Genomic DNA, 6,000 nt, shown 5'->3' with positions numbered 1-6,000 from the left:
CTGTCACTATCAAGAACAATTGATGAATGCTAAAATTAGTGGGCAAAAGTATGATGAGAAACAGGATATTTAAATAGTCTCAATGTACTTTCCTACAAGATATTTATTAATTATAAAGAGGAAAATAGTAACTTTATAGTGAAGCTTAGCAAACACCACCTTAACCAAGTGATCAAGGTTAATATCACCAGTATTAAGACATATCAGCATTAGCTATCTTCTGATATGATGCACTAAAAAAGGCAAATCATGGAGAGGAGTTGAGATGGCAGAGAAGCAGGGAACCCTAAGTTTGTCTGGTCCCTAGAATTCAGCTAGATAGTTATCAAATCATTCTAAACACCTGCAAAATCAATTGGATCTGAGAAAAGAAATGCTGCAATTCTACAAATAGAAAAGTGATCACTTTTTGGAAGGTAGGAGGTGCAGAGACTTGAATCTGGGGTGATATGTCAGAGGATACTGTGAAGGGGAGGGAGCCAGCTTAGAGAGGCTACCGCAAAGTAATATAACCAGTGGAGTGCAAAGTTGGAACTTTTAGAAGTCTGCTGGGGTGGGGGAGGGGGACATCCCTGGCTTAAAGGTGCTTAGGTGGCGAAGCAGGGTGGAATCCCAGGTGGGACAGCGTGGTCTCAGGATCCCCGGCGTCACAAGAACAGGGGTGCCCGAGAGCGGCAGAATTTCTAGGCATCAGAGCAGGGAAGCTGGCTGAAAACCACGAGTCTAAGTGCGGGATTTCTGCTTGGTGTTGCCATAAAATGCAAACTGCTGCATGGTCACGTGACTGCTTTCCTGGCAGGGGCCCAGCAAAAGGCAGAAGCCTGGTGAGACTCCCGCCTTCCCCAGGGAGGAACAGTGCAGGTGTGCGCTCCAGGAGTCCATGAAATTTGGTCTTGAAATTCAGTCGAGTGCCTGAGATTAAAACGCTCGGTCATAGGCTGGGTGAACAGAGTTAGGATGGAAACTGAGGAGACAAGAGTGATTGCTTTTCTATGAGGGCTCACTGAAGAGTGGGGGGCACGAATTTTCAGCTCCAGGGCTAGAGAGCGGTAGGCAGCCATTTTCATCCCATCCCCCACAACGGTGCTGAAAGTCTTCAGGGAGCAAAACAGTGCCACATAGTGGAATCCAGAGCTGCTTACACTTAGCTCAGCCCACTAGCAAGAGCAAAGAAAGGCACCTGAGAATCAGCGGATCAGGTGCCTCCCCTAGAAGACCAGTAGAACAACTGGCTAGCACCAAGTCTACTGATCATAGAGAACCAAAGCTTCAGCTCTTGGGGAAAACAGTATATAGCATTTGTGGTTTTCTTTATTCTTTAGTCTCTCGGTATTATTTTCTCGGCAATTTTCTTATTTTTTCAATTCTTTCTAAATTCATTTTTAATTTTTGTTTATATATATCATATATATTTTATTTCCTTTCACTGTATTTTATCTTATTTCATTGTATTTATCTTATGTATATTTTTGAGTATATATAAGTTGTTCTTTCTTTCCTATTTGGGGATCCAGTTTCTTTAACAAGCAGGCCAAAACACACCCAGGATCTAGGTTTTTTTTTTTGTCCTGTTTTGTTTCTTGTCTGCTTTTTTCTTATTTTGTTTTGTTTTGTTTTTCTGTTGTTGTTATTATTGTCTTTTCTCTTTCTTTCTTCTATTCTTTTCTGGACAAACTTATGAGATGGAGAAATTTACCCCAAAAGAAAGAACAGAAGGTAGTACTCACTGCCAGAGATTTAATCAATATGGATATAAGTAAGATGTCTGAACTAGAATTTACAACAACGATTATAAAGATACTAGCAGGGCTTGAAAAAAAAAAGCATAGAAGACTCTAGAGAATCCCTACTGCAGAAATAAAAGAACTATAATCTAGTCAGGCTGAAATTTAAAATGCTATTACTGAGATGCAGTCCCAAATGGAGGCTCTAAAAGCAAGGATAAACAAGGCGGAAGAGAGAGTCAGTGATATAGAAGATAAAATAATGGAGAATAAGGAAGCTGAAAAGAGGAGAGAAAGACAACTACTGGATCATGAAGGGAGACTTAGAGAGCTCAGTGATTCTATAAAGCAAAGCAATATCTGGATAATAAGGGTCCTGGAAGATGAAGAGAGGGAGAAAGGGGCAGAAGGTTTATTTGAACAAATTATGGCTGAGAATTTCCCTAATCTGGGGAAGAAAACAGGCATTCTAGTCAGGAGGTACAGAGAGCCCCCCTCAAAATCAATAAAAATAGGTCAACACCTCGACATATAACAGTGAAGCTTGCAAATTTCAAAGATAAAGAAAGAATCTTGAAAGCAGCTTGGGACAAGAGATCCTTAACCTGTTACAAGGGTAGAAACATGAGTCTTGCAGCAGACCTGTCCATAGAGACCTGGCACCCAGAAAGGACTGGCATGATATATTCAACGTGCTAAATGGGAAAAATATGCAGCCAAGAATACTTTATCCAGCAAGGCTGTCATTCAGAATAGAAGGAGAGATAATATCTAGGACAAACAAAAACTAAAGGAATTTGTGAACACTAAATCAGCCCTGCAAGAAATATTAAAGGGGATCCTTTGAGCAAAGAGAGAGCCCAAAAATAACAAAGACCAGAAAGGAACAATCTATAGAAACAGTGACTCTACAGGTAATACAAAGGCACTAAATTCCTATCCTTAAATAATTATTCTGAATGTAAATGGACTAAATGCTCCAATAAAAAGACATAGGGTATCAGAATGGATAAAAAACAAGACCCATCCATATGCTGCTTTAAAAAGACTCTTTTTTGACACAAAGACACCTCCAAATTGAAAGTGAGGAGTGGAGAACCATCTGTCATGCTAATGGAAATCAAAAGAAAGCTGGAGTAGCCGTACCAACATCAGACAAACTAGATTTTAAAACAAAGACTGTAATAAGAGATGAAGAAGAACACTATATCATAATAAAGGGCTCTATCCAACGAGAAGATCTAACAATTGTAAATACTTATGCCCCAACTTGGGAGCAGCCAAATATATAAAGGAATTAATAACAAAATTAAAGAAACTCATTGATAATACTACAATAATAGTAGGGGATTTTAACACCCCACTCACAGCAAATCATCTAAGCATAAGATCAACAAGGAAAGGATGGCTTTGAATGACACATTGGACCAGATAGACTTCACAGATATATTCAGAGCATTTCATCCTAAAGCAGCAGAATACACATTCTTCTTGAGTGCACATGGAACATTCTCCAGAATAGATCACATCCTAGGTCACAAATCAGGTCTCAACTAGTACAAAAAATTAAGATTACACCATGCATATTTTCAGACCACAATGCTTGAAAACTTGATGTCAAACACAAGAAAAATTTGGAAGGAACACAAATACATGGAGGTTAAAAAGCATTCTACTAAAGAATGATTGGGTCAAGCAGGAAATAAAAGAATTAGAAAAACTACATGGAAATAAGTGAAAATGAAAAACACGATAGTTCAGAACCCTTGGGATGCAGCAAAGTGGTCCTAAGAGTGAAGTATATAGCAATACAGGCCTTTCTCAAGAAGCAAGAAAAGTCTCAAATATGCAGCCTAAACTTACACCTAAAGGAGCTGGGAAAAGAACAGCAAATAAAGCCTAAATCCAGCAGGAGAAGAGAAATAATAAAGAATAGAGCAGAAATCAATGATATAGAAAAAAAAAAAAACAGTAGAAGAGACCAATGAAACTAGGAGCTAGTTCTTTGAAAGAATTAACAAAATTGATAAACCCCAAGCCAGACTTATTATAAAGAAAAGAGAAAGGAACCAAATAAATAAAGTCACGAATGAAAGAGGAGAGATCACAACCAACACCACAGAAACACAATTTTAAGAGAATATTCTGAGCAATTATATGCCAACAAACTGGGCATTCTGGAAAAGATGGACAAATTCCTAGAAACATACAAATTACCAAAGCTGAAACAGGAAGAAATAGAAAATTTGAACAGACCCATAACCAGCAAAGCAATTAAATCAGTAATCCAAAATCTCCCAACAAACAAAAGTCCAGGGCCAGATGGCTTCCCAGGGGAATTCTACCAAACATTTAAAGAAGAGTTAATACCTATTCTTCTCAAGTTGTTCCACAAAATAGAAATGGAAGGAAAACTTCTAAACTCCTTCTATGAGGCCAGCATTATCTTGATTCGAAAACCAGACAAAGACCCCACTATAAAGGAGAATTATAGGCCATTATCCCTGATGAACATGGATGCAAAAATTCTCATCAAAATACTAGCCAATAGGATCCAACAGTACATTAAAAGTATTATTCACCATGACCAAGTGGGATTAAGGTCAGGAACACGACAGGGATGTCCACCCTCACCACTGTTGCTCAACACAGTACTGGAATTACTAGCTTCAGCAATCAAACAACAAAAAGAAATAAAAGGCATACAAATCAGCATAAGAGGTCAAACCTTCACTCTTCAAAGATGACATGATACTCTATGTAGAAAATCCAAAGGACTCCAGCAAAAAATCGCTAGAACTGATACAGGAATTCAGCCATTGCAGGATATAAAATCAATGCATAGAAGTCGGTTGCATTTCAATACACTAACAATGAGGCAGAAGAAAGAGAAATCGAGGAATCTATTCCATTTACAATTGCACCAAAACCCTAAGATACCTAGGAATAAACGTAATCAAAGAGGTAAAAGATCTGTACTTTGAAAACTATAGAACAATTATGAATGAAATTGAGGAAGACAAAGAAATGGAAAAACATTCCATGCTCATGGATTGGAAGAAAAAATATTGTTAAAAGGTGTATGCTACCCAAAGCAATCTACATATTCAATGTAATCCCTATCAAAATTCCATCAACATTTTTCACAGAGCTGCAATAAACAATGCTAAAATTTGTATGGAACCAGAAAAGTCCCTGAATAGCCAAAGGAATGTTGTAAAAGAAAAGCAAAGCTGGAGGCATCACAATTCTGGACTTCAAGCTGTATTACAAAGCTGTAATCCTCAAGACAATACGGCACTGGCACAAAAACAAATACATCAATGGAACAGAATAGAGAACTCAGAGATGGACCCTCAACTCTATGGTCAACTAATCTTCAACAAAGCAGGAAAGAATATCCAATGGAAAAAAGACAGTCTCTTCAACAAACGGTGTTGGGAAAATTGGATAGCCACATGTAGAAGAATGAAACTGGACCACTTCCTTAACCCATACACAAAAATAAACCCAAAATGGGTGAAAGACCTAAATATGAATCCATCAAAATCCTAGAGAACACAGGCAGCAACATTTTTTTTACCTCAGCTGCAGTAAGTTCTTGCTAGGCACATCTCCAAAGGCAAAGGAAACAAAAGCAAAAATGAACTATTGAGGCTTCACCAAGATAAACAGCTTTTGCACAGCAAAGTAAACAGTCAACAAACTAACAGGCAACCTACGGAATGGGAGAAGATATTTGCAAATGTCTTATAAGATATAGGGCTAGTATCCACAATCTATAAAGACCTTATCAAACTCAATACCCAAAGAACAAATAATCCAGTCAAGAAATGGGCAGTAGACATGACCAGACATTTCTCCAAAGAAGACATAAAACTGGCCAACAGACACATGAAAAACTGCTCATCACTAGGCATCAGAGAAATACAAATCAAAACCACAATGAGATACCACTTCACACCTGTCAAAATGGCTAAAATTAACAACTCAGGAAACAACAGATGTTGGTGAAGATGCAGAGAATGGGGAACCCTCTCTTACACTGTTGGTGGGCATACAAACTGGTGCAGCTACTCTTGAAAACAGTATGGAGTTTCCCCAAAAAGTTAAAAATAAGAGTTACTCTACAACCCAGCAACTGAACTACTAGGTATTTATCCAAAGGATACATAGTGACTTAAAGGGGCACATGCATGCAAATGTTTATAGCAGCAATGTCCACAATAGCCAAAATTTGGAAAGAGCCCAGATGTCCATCGACAGATGGATGGAT

This window comes from Neomonachus schauinslandi, chromosome X (genome assembly GCF_002201575.2).
Source record: "Neomonachus schauinslandi chromosome X, ASM220157v2, whole genome shotgun sequence".
NCBI classification, from domain to species: Eukaryota; Metazoa; Chordata; class Mammalia; order Carnivora; family Phocidae; genus Neomonachus; species Neomonachus schauinslandi.
Note: the sequence above shows the minus strand (reverse complement) of the source record.